General features: G+C 43.4%; 1 protein-coding gene across 2 annotated transcripts in view; it reads right to left on the reverse strand.

The window, feature by feature from the left end:
• Positions 1 to 7665, reverse strand: part of LOC114496468 (dynamin binding protein) — a 97118-nt gene extending 89453 nt beyond the window's left edge. For both annotated transcript variants that reach the window (XM_036027141.1, XM_028511910.2), the window contains exon 1: positions 7554 to 7665. The gene's annotated coding sequence lies outside the window, so the exon portion shown is untranslated. The remainder of the gene's footprint in view (positions 1 to 7553) is intronic.
• Between the last annotated feature and the right edge of the window lie 12585 nt (positions 7666 to 20250).

Here is a 20250-nt window from a genome sequence, read left to right on the forward strand (position 1 = left end):
AGCTGGGGAGTTCAGCACAACTCGGCACATCCATTGCAACTGTTTCTGCTGATGGGACACATCATTTATCCTGAGAGAATCACCTCATAAAAACAATGCAGTGTGTGCTGGGCCCAGAACCCACGGCTAGAACGTCAGCACTGACCATTCCCCGGCTCTGCTCCCACCACGTGCTTGTCAGCAACAGATGCTCGCTGTACACCACTTTCAGAAACCATAGACTCCACAGGAGCGGCTGAAACAGACGCAGAGAGGTGAACCCTGTGGCTGGGCTGACAGTTACGTTTACAACGCCAATGTGGAAATAAGGCTTCTTACTTATTGAACTCATGTATTTCAAGGAGGCTAGGAGAGCTCTTTCCTCACCCCTCCCTTAGGTTTCCCTTCTCTGTACCACAGGGCTGCCTCTTTAAGGATTGATTTGTTGGATGGATCCTTTGTTGAGGGCACGCTATGTGCCAGACACAGCTGATGATGCTTAGGGTCTATCAGGGAACAAAACAAAGACTCCTGCCCTTTAAGAACTTCCTCCTTGAGGGAAGGGTAAGGCAGACAACTGTGTTTTAGAAAGTAACAGGTGTTCCTGCAAAATGAACAAAACAGAACACAGTGAAGAGGTGGGGAGTGAAGAGGTGAGGGCAGTTGGATACTGAATCTACCAACTGATGGAAATGTTAACTTTTGCGTTCTGCCACTGCTCTCTATCACTACTCTCTCTCACCACTCACCACGCTAGCAAAAGGTGATCAGGCAAACAAGACAATTGTGTTGGGTTTATTTCGGAGTCAAAAAGAAAATAAATTAACTATTTTCTCCATACTCTTTATTTTCTGAAAGGTGAGAGCAAATGTGGCATAAAAAGGAAGGTAGTAACCAAACTGACACCAAATAGATCTCCCCTCCCACTCTCCTCCCTTAAGCCAGTCTGTGGTTTGTTGGCATTTGTACTATGACTGCTCCATATTGTGACAATGAGGCCAGGCTGTCATGCCCAGTGGCTCCCTCAGGCATAGCCTGTTGGGAACTGCCAAGTAATTAGCAAGCTATTATCCAAGTCCTATAAATTAATCATATCTTTCTTATTGTTTTCTTTTCCCAGAGGATCACTCAAAGCAAGACAAATAAGAGCGAATGGCTTACCCCTGAAAAAGGAGGGGTGATACAAATTATGCAGCTCAATTTTAAGTGCATTCTCCTCCTCCACAAACATGCCCCCCCCCCATAAAAAAGACCAGAGGGAGGAAGGGGGGAAAAACGTTTTAACAGGGGTTGGTGTTAAAAGGCAAGATGAAAAATTTGCTTCTCTGTATTTTGCAAATTTTCTACAATGAAAAAGGTATAACTTGTACGACTAGGAAAAAGCAACCCAACAATATAGAGATGCTTGAGAGATGGTCAAAAGAGACAGACGGCCATGAGAGTCAACTGCCCAACACCCTAACGGTTATGACGGCTGAAGAACTACCTGCTGAACTAGTCAATATTTCCTGAGATATACTTAGGTTAGATTTATGCCCAGATTAGAGACGGATCCACAGAGTAAGAAAACTATAATCTTGCATATCTTATATTATAATCATGCCGACAACTACAGTTATGATGCTAAATATGGCCGTCTCTCATTCTTCAGACCAGCTATTTAAATTCTGACTCTTAACAGCAGGAGGAACAAGTTAATCTAATGGTGAAATAAACTTATACTGGAATCATGAGATGTTACCATAAATTTATATATGTAGGGTTCAGAAATACTGAAGACATTAATCTTCTTTTGCTTGAAACTTAACCTTGGCATAGGCTTAGGATTTTGGTATGCAGCCTCAGAGACATGATTCAAAATAGCAACAAAACCATGAAGTATTTAGAAATTAATTTAACCAAGAATACCCTCCTAGACTATTATGGAGAAAAGTTTAAAGTTCCAATAAAAAAACTTTAAAATGAGCTGATGAAGTATGTAGGGATAAAGAAGCATGATGTCTGCAATTAATTCAAAAGGGTCAAGGAAAAAACATGCATAGAAATGTGGAGAAGGAGTAATAAAGCAAATATGGCAAAATGCTAACACTGGCCAAAATAAGTGAGGAATATACAGAAGCTCTTTGTACTAATCTTAGAACTCTTCTGTTAGTTTTAAATCTTTTCCAAATAAAAGTTATTTTAAAAATCTGAACTGAAATAAATGGAGAGACACATTACATGCTTTTGGAAGAAATGAGTTAATATCAAAAAGATGTCATGCCTCTCCCAGATAATTTTTAAATTCAATATAATCCCAATAAAAATTCTTTAAAAATGTAATTTTGGAGGAACTTGACAAACTTATTCCAAATTTTATATGGAAAAATCATTATATGAAAAAAATCATTTATTTCAGGAGAGCTAATTAAACTTAAAAATGAAGACCAGAGATAGGGCACTTGCTATGCTCGTCATGAGGACATATTACAAAATCACTGTAATAAACAGAGCAATTAAAAAAAAGCCAGAACTGACAGATTAATGAAACCAAACAGAGCCCTAGAGACAGACCAGAGAATAGCATGGAAACCATGTATGAGAAAGAGGGTACTACAGCTCACTGGAGGAAAGCATGGATGTCTTTAGAGATGTTACTAGAAAAAGTGGCTCATTAAATGCAGAATAAGAGGACTGCACCACTATCTAACACCATGCAATGTGGGCTTGAGATGGATTAAAGATATAGCTGTAACCTATGGGTAGAGAGGGACTCTCGAACAAAGGTCAACAAGCATAAAACAGTCCAAGAATGTACTTATTTGATTACATTAAAATTAAGAATTTTTCTTAAAGGACAACAAAAACAAAAGTAATAGGTGATCAATGAGAAGACAGCTACAAAGTCCAAATGCGACAAGAAGTGACTACCTGCATCACAAAACTACTTCTACAAGTCCACGGCAACAGCACAGATAGCAACTCCAACAGAAAATGGGCAAAGATATAAATAAGAAGCTATATATATAAGAGATGTTTAAAATCATTAGTAATCAAAGAAATACAAATGAAAAGAACAAGATATCACCTTGCATCTATGAGATTAGAAAAGGTGAAGAACTGGATAAAGCTGAGCGGTGGTGAGACAGAAGGAAGGACAAGGAACCTCGAGCACTTTTGGTGGGAGAGAGACGAGTGCAACCACTGTGGAGAGCAATCTGGCACTATTGACTCAAATTCTGTATATGCAGGCCTATAATCCAGCAATTCCCTTCTACGTATATATCCCACAGATAAAGTATACAGCTTTATAAGGATGCTCACTGCAGAACACTTACAGTGTTAGGGAGAAGGGACAACCTGAGTGTCTATCACAAGGAGAGCATATAAGAAATTATTGTGCACACACAGCATTCAGAAACAAAGAATTAGACGTACATGTAGAAACAGGGACGGATCTTAAAAACAGTACTTAGGGAAAAAAGCAAAATGAAATGTAACATTATAAAGTAAAATAAGTACACACACAGAAAACAAACATCCCCACTTTGCAAGATCCTACACAGAGAGAGAAATACAGCAAATGCATTAGAAGTTGTACCTATGAAGCATAAGGTAAGTGGGAAGGGGATAAGGGAATTAAAAACAAAAGAAATCTCTTGGACTCCTTGCATGTTAAGAATGGATAATTCAAATGACCTATGATAAATACAAAATTAGGTTTCCTTCCCCAAAGTTTCCAACTGTCCTAACAACAAAACTCCTTTGGTTGCCAGCTCAGCTGATGAGTAACAGCTTTTCATCCTTTTCAGGCAGGAAGGGAAAACTCAGGGATAAATAAGCAGAGTACTGAAGGGGTCAGCAGAGGATATTCCCGGAACAGTGTTTTTGTTCTCCTGACCTGACAAACTGACTGAAAAGACCTGGTTACCTCTCGGTTTGGAGTGACTCAGCTAGAGGCGCGTCAGCATCATGCTTTCAGGCCATCTGAAGCTCTTTGCTTTTAGGACACCTTCACATGCCATCCTCAGCCTCTCCATGGAAATATTCCAGACGACTTAGAATCATAAAATTCTGGACTATGGGTTAGAGTCACACAGCTAGTATAAAAAGGGGAGTCCCTTGACCTGCTTCTGTCTATTCTTGCCCAGCAGCTGTAGCAATCCTGTTCAAACCTAAGTCATCATGAGTTCCTCTGTTCAAAACCCTGGAATGGCTTGCTTCCCCCTCACTCAGAGTAAAGGCCAGAGTCCTCACAATGGCCTACAATGACATGCCCCTTCCCACTCCCTCGCCTCTCATGTGCTGCCACTTACCCCTTGCCCACATTGGCACTGCCTGGCCACCACTACCTCACCACCCCTCACACATGCCAACCATGCTCCTGCAGCCAGGCTTGGAACTTGCTCATCCTTCTGCCCCCTGCTTGCTCCCTTCATGTTATAGGTCAGGAGTGATCTTAGTAGAGGTCTTCTTGGACCTCTTTGTATAGAAAGGAACCCTGCTCCATACATACATCCACACCCATATACCCTTTCCCACTTACACCTCTTTAAAGTTCTCCACTGCACTTATCATTAAGAGACTGTGCGTCTGTTCACATAGTTATTAACAGTCTGCCTCCACTCTGCTAGAATGTCTACTGCAAGAGGGCAGGACTTTGTTTCACTCACAGCTGTATCCCTAGAATAGTGCCTGGCACATAGAGGTGCTCCGTGAATATTTGGTGAATGAATGAACAAGTCAGGAGCAAAACCCAAGCCTTCAAACTTCGGACTCCTAGCACAATGCCCTGTTTGCTGCACTGTGCTGCCTTGGTTCTCGGTGGTCACATCCTTCATGTTAGAAAACCCTACAAACCTCAAAATGAAATAATACATTTTCACTACTCCATGTCTATTTTACCTCCTATGGCTGACCTGTAGCATCGAGGATAAAGCACCCAACCAAAAGTTAGCATCTTGGTTTGTTCAATGTCTGTCATTACAGAGCTGTTCTATGACCTGATTGTATGGCTGCCACATTAGACTTTTTCACCTTTCCAGGTGAGACACTGATACCTCATAATTAACTCCTGACCAACAAGACTGAAGTTATTCAATTTTCAAAATCAGTCTACTCAGAGGTTTTCCTGAGCTAGGTATAATAAACAAACTATTTAATATTAATTGATATCAAACTTTTTGTAAGTATTTAGCTTTAGCTGAAGACCAAGCACACTTGAAAAGTTCAGAGCAGATAATCTTGTAATAATCCTATGTTGTAGGTTATACATTAATTGACTTCAAGAAACAACAAAATAATAAACCTAAAAAATTATTTAAGCCTTATACTTGGCAATAGGCATGCAACCCTCCACTTGCATTCAATTTTAACTCTATTTTTTATCATTTAAAAAAATGTCTTCATACAAATTTAACACTAAAGCATCTGTAAACTTGAAAAATCATGTTTAGCTTATTTTAGCCCAATACTGATAAAGTGACTGGGAGGGTTGAGAGTAATAATGAATTTGAAGAATTCAGTATGCATCTTGCAGAAAAGATTTCCCTCTAAGGCAGAGATAAATGACTCGTATTGGCCCTGGAGGCTTTTTAGATTGTAGCCTCTAAGCACAGGGAAAATAAAAACCTGAACACTGTCTACTTGACCTTCAGAACCAGAGCCTCATGGAGTCTTGCACTATGTTCAAAAAATAAGTAACCATCCTTAGTTTTCAGGAGATCTTAAATGGTAACTCAAGAATTATGACTTCCATTCTTTTAGTGGATATAAAGTAACGTAAGTTCAATCAGTGCTTGAAGAAGGCTATGCATATTGCCATGTGGGTGAAAGGAATGTGACAGGGGTCTCTGCACGTAAGGGGGACACTCCGCAGAAAGGAGGCAGAAAAGCAGAAATATGAGGTGGGGAAGGTTCTGCCTTGGGGCTGCAAGACAAAATAAATAACATGTGTGTATTTGGACAGTTTGTCTCTAAAAATTATTATTATATCTCAGCTGAAAAGACACACAATATGAACACTGTTTAAAAGACATCTTATCACATTTTCGGAGGCAGCATGTTCTGGCCTTTTTGCTGAAGATACCTGTGCACTGCACAGGCCCTATTCCCAAGCCAGCTTTTAGCTATTCTCTACCCTGCGCAAAGCACTCCATTCCAGTCTCTGAATTTAAGTGAATTTAATACTGAAGATCTGTAAATTGAAAAATCATGTTTCACTTATGTTAGCTCCACACTGATAAAGTAACTGGGAGGGTTGCGAATAATAATGGATTTCAAGATTCTCTATGCACTGGACAGATTTTTTTAAACCCGTTTTCTTAAAACTTTGCGTTGTCACAATGAGTGACATATGTTTCCAATTAACACGTAAAACCAGGGAACATTAGAGATAGAAGGAGGCCTTGGAGATTCTTTAACTCAATAATTTAGAGAAAAATGGGTACTAGGGGATAAACTAACTTGCTCACCATCTGGAGTCTATTCACATTGAGAGTAATAAATGCAGCACTAACTCCGAGAAACCACACCTATGTGCAGACAGGTACATCAGTCTTGCAAAATACAGCTATGGGTTAACCAGTCCTACTCTCCCCCTGTAACTCAGCTACGCAGACAGTTGGAGCTAAACTACACTCACACCCTAAATATTAGTGCTACCAATGGCTTGCCACATAACACAGCATCACTAATTATGAAAAGTGTCAATACATAATGTTCTTATTACTCTACAACAGACCTAAAGGCAAATTACCAATATTACAGATTAACTTTGTGTCTCTCATTAATGTGCAAATGAGACAGACAATTCAGACTCATGAGACTGCGTTTAAAGTGAGGTAGGTTTCGCTTGCATTTAAATTTTAACTCTATACCCCAAGCACCTCCACAGCGCGTAGTTTACAGCGGACCGGGCCTGTTTGCAACCCCCATATTTCTTTCTTCAACTGACAGCACCGTCACCCTTTTCAGAGTTACGCGCTTTGAGAAACTGATGCCTCGTGGACATCAGTACCTGTGGCAGGAACGCAGGTAGGTGTCTGCGGGTAACTGCAAAGCTCCGCCATAATCAAACTAGCATCTCGAGCCAAACAGGTCTTACTCTGGCTTCGGAAAGCATCCCTCCCAGCCTCCCTGACACAGATTCATTGACTCGTTTACCGACTGGATGTGACTCTGAGCACGCCAGAAGAACGTCCCCATCTGTAAAGTAAGGAGGCTGGGCTAAGGCAGAATTCTTTCCCAGGTCTCAAATTCCGCCTTCTTGCCGGAGTGGCAGGGCGGTGCAGTGAAAAGAGCCCTGGGCTTGCCTGACACCATTTAAAAAGCCCACGTACGCATCCCTCCGACTGCGAGCCACCCAGCCCCTCCAGCTCCCCGGGACTTCGCAGGACCCGACCTGGCCGTGGACACCGAGGCGGGCCCGGCGCCCCACCGCCCTCTGGGCGCTCTCGGCCGGCGCAGCGGCCACGGCGGGGAAGGGGCGGCGCAGGCCCCGCCGCGCGGTGCCTCCCTCAGGGCGCGGGTCCCCTACGCCTGCAGCCCCCCGACAACAATCCGGGCTCCCCGCCCAGCCCTGCCGGGCCCCAGACCTGCTCTTCGCCGCCTGGCGGTCCCTCGGCGCGGCGGACTGATGCGGCCGCCCGTCCCGGGCCGCTGTCACCACCCCCGTGGAAGCGGCGGGCGGGTGAATTCAATGTGACTCAGCGCGGCCGCCCCGCCTCCCGCCCCCCTCCCAGGCTTCCGCCCCGCGCGGCCTGAGGCGCCACACTTCGTCCCGAAGCCCACCCCCCCGGCCCCGCCCACCCCGCGACGTCAGAAGGGGCGGTGCTCCGAGGACCTTTACTCTGGGAAACTGAGGCACCCGGGCTGCCCCGCCCAGACGCCGCTGGGGCGGTCCTCGCCCTTCCGCCCGCGGGGCGTCTGTCCTGCGTGAAGCTGCGGCGAACAGCTAGTCCCTCCCCTCCCCTGTAGCGCCCTGGCCCCGCACCGCCCTCCGACCTAGAAACCGTCGGAATTCTGTGCAGGGGAGGCCCGTTCGGCTCCCGCCTGTGGGGCGTCCTCCACGCTACCCCGGCAGCTTCTTTTGTCACCGCACGCAACACTTGGCGTTCGCTCTGTCTGTCCTGTTCTTAGCCTGGGGAAAGTCAGGACATCGTTGAGAGTTTACAGGCAAAGAGTAAACAGAATGCAAGAACTGGGCAGGGCTGAGAGAACGCTGTGAACTCGTTGGTGAATTCCCCCGTGTATTAGTGGCCACAAAATCACGCTTGCTTGAGTTTCTGTGCCTTAGGTTTCAAGAAATCTATCCCTGTGTGTGCATAACAGGGATAAACCTCTATTTCAAAAATTTCACGGGGCTATCGTTTCTCCTTTCCTTAAAAAAAAAAGTGATTAAACTTACGTACCATAAAATTTATCATTTTAACCATTGTTAGTGTATGGTTCTGTGGCATTAAGTACTTTTGCACTATTGTACAACCGTCACCACTATTCATCTCGGGAACGTTTTTATCTCCCCAAACCGAAACAGTATTCGTTAAACACTAACTCTTCATTTCTCTCTCTTGCGCCTCCTGGCAACGCCATTCTACTTACTGTCAGGTACTTCATATGTAAGTGGAATCATACGGTGGTATTTGTCTTACTGAGATTGGCTTATTACACTTGGCATAATGGCCTTCAGGTTCATCCACACTGTAGCATGTGTCAGAATGTCCTTTCTTTTTAAGTTGGAAAAATATTCCATTATATGTTTATACCACATTTTATTTATCCATCCATTGGTGAATGGATGTTGCCCACACAACATCTGCTTCCACCTCTGGGCTATTATGAAAAGTGCTGGTGTGAACATGGGTGTACAGATAGGTTTGGATCTCTGCTTTCAGTCGTGTGTACAGCCAGAAATGGCATGGCCAGATCCCATGCTAAGTCTGTATTTTATTTTTTGAGGAACCATGATACTGTTTTCCTCCTTTGCTTTAAAAAAAAAAGAGTAAAATCAATTTTTTACTACATGCACATGGGAATTCACATAAGCATGAAAATTCCAAAGACACTGAGGCAACTTTGGGTATACGACAATTTTGGACAAAGGAAAAAGGAGGTGGATGAGAGATTAGGTTTCAGAAGTGAGAATAGGCGATCTACAGTTGGTTGATGAAGAGCTGAATGTATATGTTAAGAGTATTCTTTTTTTTTAAATCCTCCCCCGAGGATGTTTATTGATTTCTGATAGAGAGGAAGGGAGACAGAGAGAGAGAAAGAGAGAGAGAAATGTTAATGTGAGAGAGAAACGTCAATGGGCTGCCTGTCGTATGTGCCCCAACCAGGGATGGAACCTGCAATCTTTTGGTTTATGGGCTGACACTCTAACCACCTGAGGCACCCTGCCAGGACTGGCAGAAATATTCTTGCCAAGCTGCTCAAAAACAATGGGGTACAAGGGGTATCTAGCTAGCTGGCCTGGAGTCTCCTGACTAATGCTAGGGTAAAGATTCTTAAGATGATTAAACGAAGGCTCCCTTCCTAAAGTAGGTTTTTCTGTCTGAATCTCTTGAGCAGGAAAGTGGGGAGGCTCAAAGGTTCTTCCTGAGTCTTTTGTTTCTTAATAAGCAGGTTAAAATCAATATCCCAAAAGGCAGCTTCAGGGTGGCAAAATTTCGGTCTCTTTCAGTCTTGCCTTTAAAAATTTAAACAAAAGTTTAGTCTGGCTGGTGTGCTCAGTGGATTGAGTGCCAGCCTGTGAATCAAAAGGTCTCTGGCCCAATTCCAGTCAGGGGACATTCCTGGGTTGCAGGCCAGGCCCCCAGCTGGGGGCGTGTGAGAGGCAACCAATTGGTGTTTATCACACATGGATGTGTCCCTCCCTCTCTTTCTCCCTCCCTTCCCCTCTTTCTGAAAATAAATAAATGAAATCTTTTTTTTTAAGTTTCACTTCCAGAAACTAAATTGGTAGATTGCCCCATATTTACTGATCCAATCATTCGGTGCTGAGAATAAGTCAGTTCAGTTAAATGATTCTGTCTCATTTCAGGGAGCAGTGATGTAGATGAGTTCCCAAAGTGAAGCTTGTATTGTGTAAAGGAGCTATCAGGCATTTAATAAGAAGTGCACCTAGGAAAACAAAAGAAAAATAAAGCTTAATGACCAGAGCAAATTAGAAACCAGTTTCTGAGTCTGGAAGACAAGATTTCTATAGGTGTGAGGCTCAAAGCTTTTGCTGCTGGAATGAAGTCAGGCAGTGACAATTTGATAGATTCCCCTGGTGTCAGTTTGAACGTCTCTGATGATGTCATCAGGCATTCCAGGCAATTCTCTGTGTTGCTTTACACTGCATTAGTCACTGAGATTTGGCCGTGAGCTGTTGTGGTGATTTTTTCTAAAGTGTATATCGGGTCATTTAGCATCAGTTTATAATTGCAAGGCTCGGGGGGGAAAAAAAACAGTTTTAGTTTCCAGTAATTCTAAGACAAAGCATGGGAGAAAAATGAAACATTAGTTCAGAGGATTATAGCCAAATATGTAACAAAACTAGAAAACTCCAGGATCCAGTCCAGTTTACAGGTGAAAAATAAAACTTTAAAGACAATTAGTTGATCTAGAATCTAATATCCACAACTCTGTATTACAGTTTCTATTGAAACACAATTTCTTTTTCTAAAATCACCCTCATTTTTATCAAAGATAGCCAAATTAAGACTAATTTATTACGTAAATCTTGTTTCAATGAATTTGGCCTGATCATTTGCATAAATACAATAAGAATAGCAATTGATCGTAAAGGCTTTTTTAAAAATCTGCTTTGCTGAAATATTTCATAAGGAATCTCCAGACCGAACTTTAGCCTTTCAAGGCTAAGACGCCCAGCCACAGAGTTGCCATTCCTTTGCCTGTGGTACCTACAGGTTTGGGTGAATTCCTCAGGTTCTAAGTTCCCCCAAAATCTTAAAGTTCTTTCTTTGCCAGCTCCCAGGACAACAAACTTTGTTTCTTGCCTGAAAGGACTGCTGTGAAACATGTAAGCAAGGTACTAAGCTCTTCTTCTAAGGCACTTTTATTTGCTCCAAAAGTCGATTTTACTTCCTCAATTAAAACTTTCTGGTCATCTCCGATTTTATGTATGTCTCTCAAACATGACATTCCAAACTCTTGGTTAATAAAACCAGTTGCCAGTCGTGTCCTATTATAAAAGTACAGATTCTGACTGAATTTACTCGAACAACCATGTGCTATGAAAATAATAATACTCATTAATTAAAAGTTTTCAAATTCTGGAAGGATCAGGTAGGGAGAGTAATATAAATGTTTCAATACTGCTTATGAAGGTATAATTTACCAAACTGCTCTAAATCACAGATATTTTAAGAGAAACAAGTTTTCTTATATCTCAATATTTTGAAACAGCAAGCTCTGGTCTTCTACCAGACTGCCGATATACTTAAACTACACAAATGACTAAGGAATGGGGTGCGGTGCAGGTGCAGAGTTTGTGGGTCTGTGCAGGAGAGTTCCGAGGCTGGGAAGTCCAAGATCAAGGCCCAGCAGATTCGGTGTCTGCTGAGGGCCCACTTCCTGGTGCACAGACGGCCGGCCGTCTCCTCACTGTGTCCTCACATGACCAAGGGCCCCTCCTTTGCTTTTTGCTGCATGTGCACATTGTGGGCAGAAACATTTCTAGTAAAATATCAGCATTCTGGGTTTTCACAAAATTGTTAGAAAATGCTTCATCGGCCTGTAAAACAGTGACCGACTTTTCTTCTCTCAATAGTAAGTAATTAACATTGTAAGCCTATTGCCTTTATTTTTGAAGTCAGCTAACGACAATTTTGTTTGTGTTCTGGGGATGTAGTTTTCTAATGTGTTTTGGGCAAAGAGTAAGTATGCCATATGAAATCAAGATGAAATAATAATCAAGCATTTTGTTTTAAAAAACGAAACAGCTTTGGATGTTGTAACATACACCCAACCTAAACTGAACTTTTTTTCCTTTTACCTTACAGAATCCACTTCAGAATGATCTGGTTCTTGAGTCTGAATCCTTGGGGGTGGATTCTTCAGTGAGTAGGTTTAAGAATCACTGCCCTAAGGCAAATCATCAAAGGCAAACCCACGTTTTTCCCTCATCAACAAAGCTTTGCTGTACATTTGTGATGCAGCCAGTGTTTTGCAGGGGTCAGGGTATCAGCCTGACAAAGACACACGCTCCCTGCTCTCATGTAGCTCACATTCTAGTGGAGGACAGACAATAAATAAACAAATCATAAGTTAGACAATTACAGTGCTTGGTAAGTACTGTGAAGAAAATAAACCAGATGATATGATAGATTACACAGTAAAGGATTAAACCCTAATGCCCTGAGTACCCACTGTTTGGAATGAATTAACTTCTTTGCTATATAAGGAGAATGGTAGAGGTTGTATACAGTCCTTGAGAGAACTGAGAAAGTGGAAGTTATCATTCAAAACATTTTCTGTGCCCTGTGGTTTAGATGAGGATCTGACCTGCTAAGGGCCAAAGTAAGGGGTGAGAGCCTTCTTTGAATATAGTGGTGGTCAGGGAATTCTCTGGGGATATAACATTTACTTCAGATCTCAGTGATGAGGAAGAATCAGCTGAGGAAGTGCGTTTCAGGTAGGAGAAACTGAACAGGCAAAACCATGAAATGGAAAGCAACTTGGTAAGTTTCAGAAACAGAAAGGAAGCCAGTGTTGGCAAGAGAGCAAGTATTATAAGATGAAATTGGAAAACAGGTGAAGACCATCCTGGGCCTGGTGGACCATGATAAGGAGTTTGATCTCATTTTAAGTCAATGCATGGATGCTTTATAGAGTATCTTCATTTGAAGGGATTGAAATGAAAAATATCAAGAAAGATAAGTGTGTTTAAACTGCTTTGTTAGCAATAGTGATAATACCCACATGTGTAATATTAAAATGAAAAAGGTCGAGGAGGGAGGTGGATTTCCCCCCTCCATATAATCCTCAATGAACTAAAACACAGTTGGTTTGATTCCTATGAATATTGTTTAATCTCATTGATCAAAACTATTTAGATGGGTCATCATCCTTTGATCTCATACCTGCACCTAAATTCAATCTGTCAGTACATACTGCATCTAAAGTGTCCAAAAATGTTATCCAGGACTGTATCACTGACTAACAGTTTGGCATGGTGTGGCCCCAAATCAAAGCCAACTCCCCCAGCTTCCTTCTGGAATGTATCACATCATTGCCATAAGCTGCTGTTAGCAATGGCAAGATGTTGAGAGTAACAAACTGCTGAAATAAATCTAAGCTGACCTTGCTGGTGGTACAAGCCAGCTAGCTGTTAATCCTGGAGTAACCAGGGATCCACCTCTAAAAGACAAAGGAATGCAGATAAGGTAATATATTCTCATTTTCATTATTAAAGAGATGTTTCAACAACTTAGTGGTAGAATATAGAAGGCATAACATCCGGCATTCTAAGATGTCAGGGAAGAGCCATCACTTGGAAATACTATTAACTATTCATCAAACGGTGCCAGAATGTACTGGGACAGAAAGGAGAGGAGTCAGGTTAGATGGAGAAAAAAAGGGAAGGAAAAATCTCATGTTCTCTTGGAAGGAGGGCATCTGTCTAGTGAACTTGTGCTAGGGCAAGGCCAACTCCTTGAGGAAGACAACAAAGGCCATTTGAGTCCATTTAGGAATAGACCCCAGTCAACAAGAGGAAAGCCAATTCTTGTTTTGCTCTTTTCCTAGAAGTGGAAGAACCCTATAAGGAAGCTTCTGAGTTCTAAAAGACTATATGTTGTTTATCCTCATGGCTTTTCTTACAGATTGTGACCTTCAATGTCCTTCCTGAAAACATGTCGGGAGCTTTATAGCGCACTCCAGAGGAAGGCCGCCTCCTTGTGGGGCCTGGCGGGACTGCTATTTGGATGAGATACTATGGGTCTCTAGCACAGTCTGGGAATGCGTTACCTCCTGAAGCAGCTGGGCCACACTGCTGTCTCTTGTTGAACTGCCGGCAAGTTCATAGTCCACCCACCCCCATCCCCATATGATAATTATCTGTTTGGGATTAGTGTATAGTATTTTCACAGAAGGAGTTGTTAATTTCCTGCTATACTAAGTCAGGTCTACATTAGCCAAGCAAAGTAGGGAACTGAATGATGACGTGGATTATGATTCTATGGCCTGTGGCAGGGCTGATCTCAGCTGCTCCACACACTATGGCAAAAACTGTCTATCTCTCCGGGACAAGTGAATTTATCTTCGTAGCCCTACTGCCTAGTTAAGTGCCTAGAACATAGGTGGGCCTCATAAATGTTGAATGGTTGAGTTTGCTTGAGTTAAGAGTCACAGTAGGATTTTAATAAAATTGTAATGTTGTTTTGTTGGTTTCATCCATGACCATCCATTCTCCTTTATTTAGTAGGAGTGTTTTCTGTTTTTGGAAAAATGAGAATCAACTCTCCTTTACTATCAGTCTTTCTGCCTTCCAGGAGGGGGTGTATAACCCCAGGCCAACCAATCCCAGTCAATATGATTGTTTTAGGGATGGGCACATAATCCAATTTGTGCTATGGATTTAGGCCTAAGAATCAATAGTTTATTGCTAGACTGGTAGAATATAAGGTAGAAATGCCTTTGGTCATCTAGTCCCCTCATGGGGAGAGCCTGTGTGAGATTCATGTCACCACCAGAGACAATGAAATCCAGGAATGGAAAAAGATTCCAGACCACGAACTGGAGCACCTAGATCCAACTTGTGTCTGAAACGTCTCTTATACATTTTCATTTATTTGAGTCACTAAGGGTCCCATTTTTAAACTACTGGTTCACAAATGCCAGTCTGAGATGAAATATTTACTGTTCCCAGCAAAATGAGAAAAATAACTCCATCTATGAGACTTGTTTTGAGATTACATGTTACCTAATTTTTAGCATTAGAGTTGGTTAGCATTTAGCATTAACATTGATGCCTATAGCAGATAGGAATTGTATTTTTCCAACTGTCCTTAATAGAAAATTGGAAAGTTCAAAATAGAAAGTCAGTGGACCCTATACCTAACCCTCTGCCTCAGTCTGCTCCAGCTGCTATCGCAAATCACCATAAGGTGGCTTACACAACAAGCACTTATCTTTCACGCCTCTGGAGACTGGGAAGCCTGAGGTCGGGATGCCAGCGCCGTCAGGCTCTGGTGAGGCTTGTAGATGGCCTTCTCTTTGTGGCAGCCTCACCTGACAGAGGGAAGCGGCAGCTGTCTTCTTCTTACAAGGACATTAATGCCATCCTGGGGGCTCCCCCACTGCCATGACCTCATTACCTCCCGAAGCCTCCACCTCCAAATATCATCACATTAGGGCCTCCATGTATAAATTTGGGGGCACACAAACCTTTAGTCCACAGCACCCTCCATTAAAATGTTTTATCAGTCTAAAATAAGTCTGCTATAAACGGTAGTGTGTATACAATGCTTTATCTGGATATACAAACAAAAGTAATAAAATTGTGATCCTTTTATTTCTTAGTCTATTTAGATTTCGTCTGATTCCAGAAAGGATTTCAGGAAGCTCACTGGACTCCTTTGATGACATGCCCAGGATGAACTCTTCCTTCCAAAGGCCCCTCGTGCGATGATGCAAAAGGAGGTCGAGGAGGCCTCTCCTCCCTCCTCCCGGGGAGCAGACATGGATCCAAGCAATGACGTTACTTGCCTCCTTCCTGGGACCATGCAATAGGAAGCGCTGTGTCCACAGAAACAAGCACCACACCTGAGGGGTTCTCCACTGCCGGACATCTCTTCAACCATGAGTCAAGGTCCCCCAACTCTAGGTGATGCTTCATCCCACAGGTAGCAGGGCCTCGATGGGGTGAGCACAAGAGGTGCAGGGAACAGGTGGGAATTGAAGGAAATGAAGGTAAGAGAAGGAAAGATCCTGAGGGAAAGTGGCACGGGGAGGAATAGTAAGGGGAGGAATTAGGGAAAGTGAGAGGGGGGGAAAAGCCTATAAATAGCAGATCCTAACTTTTGGAAGGAGGAGAATTGATGTTTGTTTAGGCATTTGCCCAGGGGGAATGTTTACTCATGGTTTATAAGCCAGAATGGGGAGAGTGTTGAAGCAGAAATGAAGTCATCTTCCAGGCAGGAGGTGAGCGTGATGGACTGTCAGTGCAGGGTGTGTGTATTGGACAACTCACAGCACCACAGGTGTGAAGATGATGCTCCAGACACCTGAACTTTGACTCCTCCTATTCTGATGGCAGCTTTGTCCCAAGCCATGCTGTCCCACTTTCTCAATCCTTGGTTTTGAAATGGCTGGTCGGGTTAGGGGTGTTTTCTGTGGCCATGGAAAAAGTGAATCTCATTGGCTCACTTAAGACTAGACTCCATGTGGTTTGGATGTTATCCTGATTCTTGGACCTATGCTGGGTTAGGCTTCTGTCATGTTAGATCATAAATCATGAAGCTTAGTGTGTGTGTGCGCACACACACACACACACACACACCCTTAGACCCAAGAGATGCAGCTGCTAGAACCAGCCAGTCTCTTTCCTGCCACAGATTACTTGAGCTTGCTATTCCTTCTGCCTGGAACTTTTTTTTATTTTAATTGTTGTTGCAGTACAATTTTCTATCTTTTACTCCTATCCCAACCCACCCACCCAGGCCTTGCCTGGAACTTTTATTCCTACTCTTTGCAAGCCTTCCTTGTTCTTATCCTTTACATCTCAGAATGTCATTTCTTCAAAGAAATCTTCCTCAACCATCCTCTCTCAAGTAGATCCCCTGGCTTTTCCTCTCTTGGTACCGCTTCTCAGATACTAGTTCTTTTTATGTATTTGTTGATCACTTCATTTTATTATTTACCTCTCTCTATATCCCTTCCCCTCCAAAGACATAGAGACTTCATGTCTCTGGTTTACCACTATCTCTTAGCTCTTAACACAGCACTCAATTCAGCAATAGGACCCAGCTATTTGTTAGATGAACGAACCAATACACAAGCTGCTGAGAATTCATACCTTGGATCTTAACAGGTAAAAATGTGAGACTGTTGTATTGGGACCTTATTATTGTTTCAATACCATTTCAAACTGTGGGGAACTGTGTTTGGCTCTTCAAGAGGGCTCCTGCACTGCTTTTCCTTCCAAGTGTCCTGAAGGTGAATAGAAGAGGTTGGAATGTTACACACTGTTTACTGACTTTGATCCTTTGGGAGAGAAAGAAGAGCCTTAGTCTCTGCATTTTCTCATTTTAGTACTTGTGCTGATGGTGCCCGTCCACAGCCCAGGCACACGTGATTTGGTGCAAATAATGGGAATTATTTGAGCCAAGATACTGCAGTTATCTGAAGGCTGAACACCTTGCTGTCAGAGACACGCGTTCCTTAGAGAAAGAAAATGCTGTCACTGTCACCTGCTGGGTAAAGTTGACTACACCAGCCGTCTTATTTAAAAAGAGTTCTATGTTTTGTTTTTTTCTGTGCCCTTTTTAAACATACACTCACTCGAGGCAGGAGCGTGGCAGCTCTGTGACGCACTACAATGGTCACAGCTGGTTACTTGAGTTTTATTTATTTATCTCCCACCCAATTGACAAGAATATTTGGGATAGTTTATATGTCTGTTTTCTATTGCTGCATAACAAATTAACCCAAATATAGAGGCTTAAAGCAGTACAAAATTGTTACTTCGTAGTTTCTCTGTTGGTCAAGAGTCAGGGCACCGTTTAGCTGGGCCCCTGATCTCACGGGCTGCACTCAGGTGCAGGCTGAGTTGATTCTGACTGCTGGCACAATTCGTTGCCTTGTGGTGTATGATGGTGGTCCCCATTTTTCTTGCTAGCTATTGGTAGGGACCATTCTCAGGTCCTAGGGGCTGCTCCTCTTCATAGGTAGTTCACAACCTAGCCATCTGCTTTCTTCCTTCAAGGCCGCCAGAGAAACTCTCTGTTTATGAAGAGTTCATCTGATTAGGTCAGGCCCACCCACCATAATCTCCCTTTTGATTAACTCAGAATCCACTGACATGAGGCCTTGATTGCATCCGCAGCATAGTCGCAGGAGGGATATCGCATCTTGTCCCAGGCTCGGCCCCTTCAAGGGAAGGGACTAACTGGGCAAGGGCCATTGGGAGGCACTTTGTAATTCTGCCTACCATAGTTTGCAATAATTTTTTAAAAGATGCTCAAAGCTATTTGTATTAGATAAAAGAAAAATAGTGCAAGAGGAGAGAAGAAGAGGGAAAATGTGAAAATAATCCTGGAGATCATTCACTCAGCTAATATGTGTGATGAGTTTATATATGCCAGGTGTTGTTCTGAGTGCTGAGTATCTTTTTGCTAAAATGGAAAGATAGTGTAGTTACAGTTTATCGGAGCAGAAACCTCTTTGGGAACCAGAACCAGGTCCAGAAATTATTATGTATCATCCTATCTGAAAACTAGAAATTCTTTCCTCTCTATTCATATGAGGAGAAGAATTACTATGTTATGGAATCTTTAGTTTAGAAGGAAAAATGCCAGAAAGAATAAGGAACTAATAAAAACCATCCAGGACATGAGATTTTTTTTAAAAGGGAGGGTGGGCTTGGTTCAGCCCCTCAGGTCCCTTACTTCCAAACTCCCCTTTGCACCTCAAAGTCCTTGGTGTCCCTGTCAGCCTTGTCATCAGCCAACTGGACAAGTGATAGTCCTCTGAGAGGGTCTGAGGCAGAGCTGTGCTCCCCTCATTACTGACTTAGGAGAGTACTATCTTCAGTCCCCACAAACTCCTAGGGAGGTAGATATTACCTTTAATTTCTTTTTCCAGATGTGAGTAACTATGACTTGGAGGAGGTGAGTTACTTGTTCAAGGTCATTCAGCAAATAAAGAGCTAGGATTAAAAACCAGGTCTGTCAGAGTCTAAAACCCATGCCCTTAAGTATAGTGTTCTGATCCCTTAGGAAACACCATTTATTTAGGCTGGCAACTGTGCAAAAGTTTCCTCTTTAAAATAAAACCCTAGATATAAACTAGAAAGGGCAATGGCCAGGAAAATGCTGAACTAAAGCTGGAGGACCTTCCTTTGTGCCCTTCGGATCCTGCCCTCCCCCCACCCCAACCCCCAACTGTGAGTTCACATTCTTCCTCAGTGTGCTATGAGAAATTTTTATATGGCCACGGCCAGAGCCTGTATTTTCCACATAATATTCTGCCTATACAATCACGTCCAACGTGAGGGAATTTTACTCAGGATAGTCTTTAGGGTTTGGTTGAAAACCCGCCTCTCCTTTAGTCCTTAACGCCCTCGGGGGCCGGCAGGGGGGGCCTGAGTGAGAGACTGGAAGACTTGCAGAGGGCAGGGAAGCCCTGGGGGCTGCCAGGAAGCTCTCTGGATAACCAGGGCGGACTCGGGACCTGGGGGGCTGCCTAGCGTTTCCCGTCTGTGCTGTCCTGCCTGGTTTCAGGCCGCCTTCTCACCTGGCTTTCAGCAGTCTCTTCACGGACTCGGTCTGGTCCTGCTCCAGCCTGCTCTTCGGGCCGCAGCCAAGGTGCTCCTTCTAAATCTGAGTCTGCCACTCCCCTCGGGAGAACCCTTTAACGGCCCCTTGTTCTTTTCGGGATAAAGTCCAGACTCTGTAATACGGTTCCAACGTCCTTCCCTAGCCAACCGGCCTCAGCGTCCTGCGCCTCACTCAGCTCCCCCCAGTCACTCCCTCCTGCCGCGCTCAGTTCCTCGGCGGTGCCCTGAGTGCCCCACGTGCCCTCGGAGGCGCAGACCTCTGCTCCTGCGGTCTCCTCGGCCGAACCCTTGCTCCCCTGTTGCCTTCCACCTGGCCACAGCCTCTTTATCTGACCTCCTGTATCCCATCTTCGACTTCACTAGCTCTGAGAGGCCTTTCCTGGTCTTCCCAAGTTGATAGCAGGGCCCTTCCAAGAGCCCCCTGCCCCCCCTCCGCACCCAGAGTTTACCGAATCATAGCAATTACGACAGGGAGTATAACCACCTATTTGTCCTCCCAAATAGACCCTAGCTGCCCTGAGATCACTGGCTGTATCTACTTTTCTTTGTATTCTCTGCATTTATCGAGAGCAAGGACTCAGTAAGTGCCCCATGGAAGAATGTAGGAATGAATGGATGAATGAATGAGGCTGTGGCAGGGAAAGTACTCAGACCATACTTCGCAAGCACTAGCTGTGTTAAGTGACTATGTACCAGGGGATCTGAAAACAGATACGTGATATTCAGACAATCTGGAAAAATCGAATGTATCTGGCAGCCTTAGGCAGACAGTTTCACTGAACTATAAA

Source organism: Phyllostomus discolor, chromosome 5, assembly GCF_004126475.2.
Source record: "Phyllostomus discolor isolate MPI-MPIP mPhyDis1 chromosome 5, mPhyDis1.pri.v3, whole genome shotgun sequence".
Classification (NCBI taxonomy): Eukaryota; Metazoa; Chordata; class Mammalia; order Chiroptera; family Phyllostomidae; genus Phyllostomus; species Phyllostomus discolor.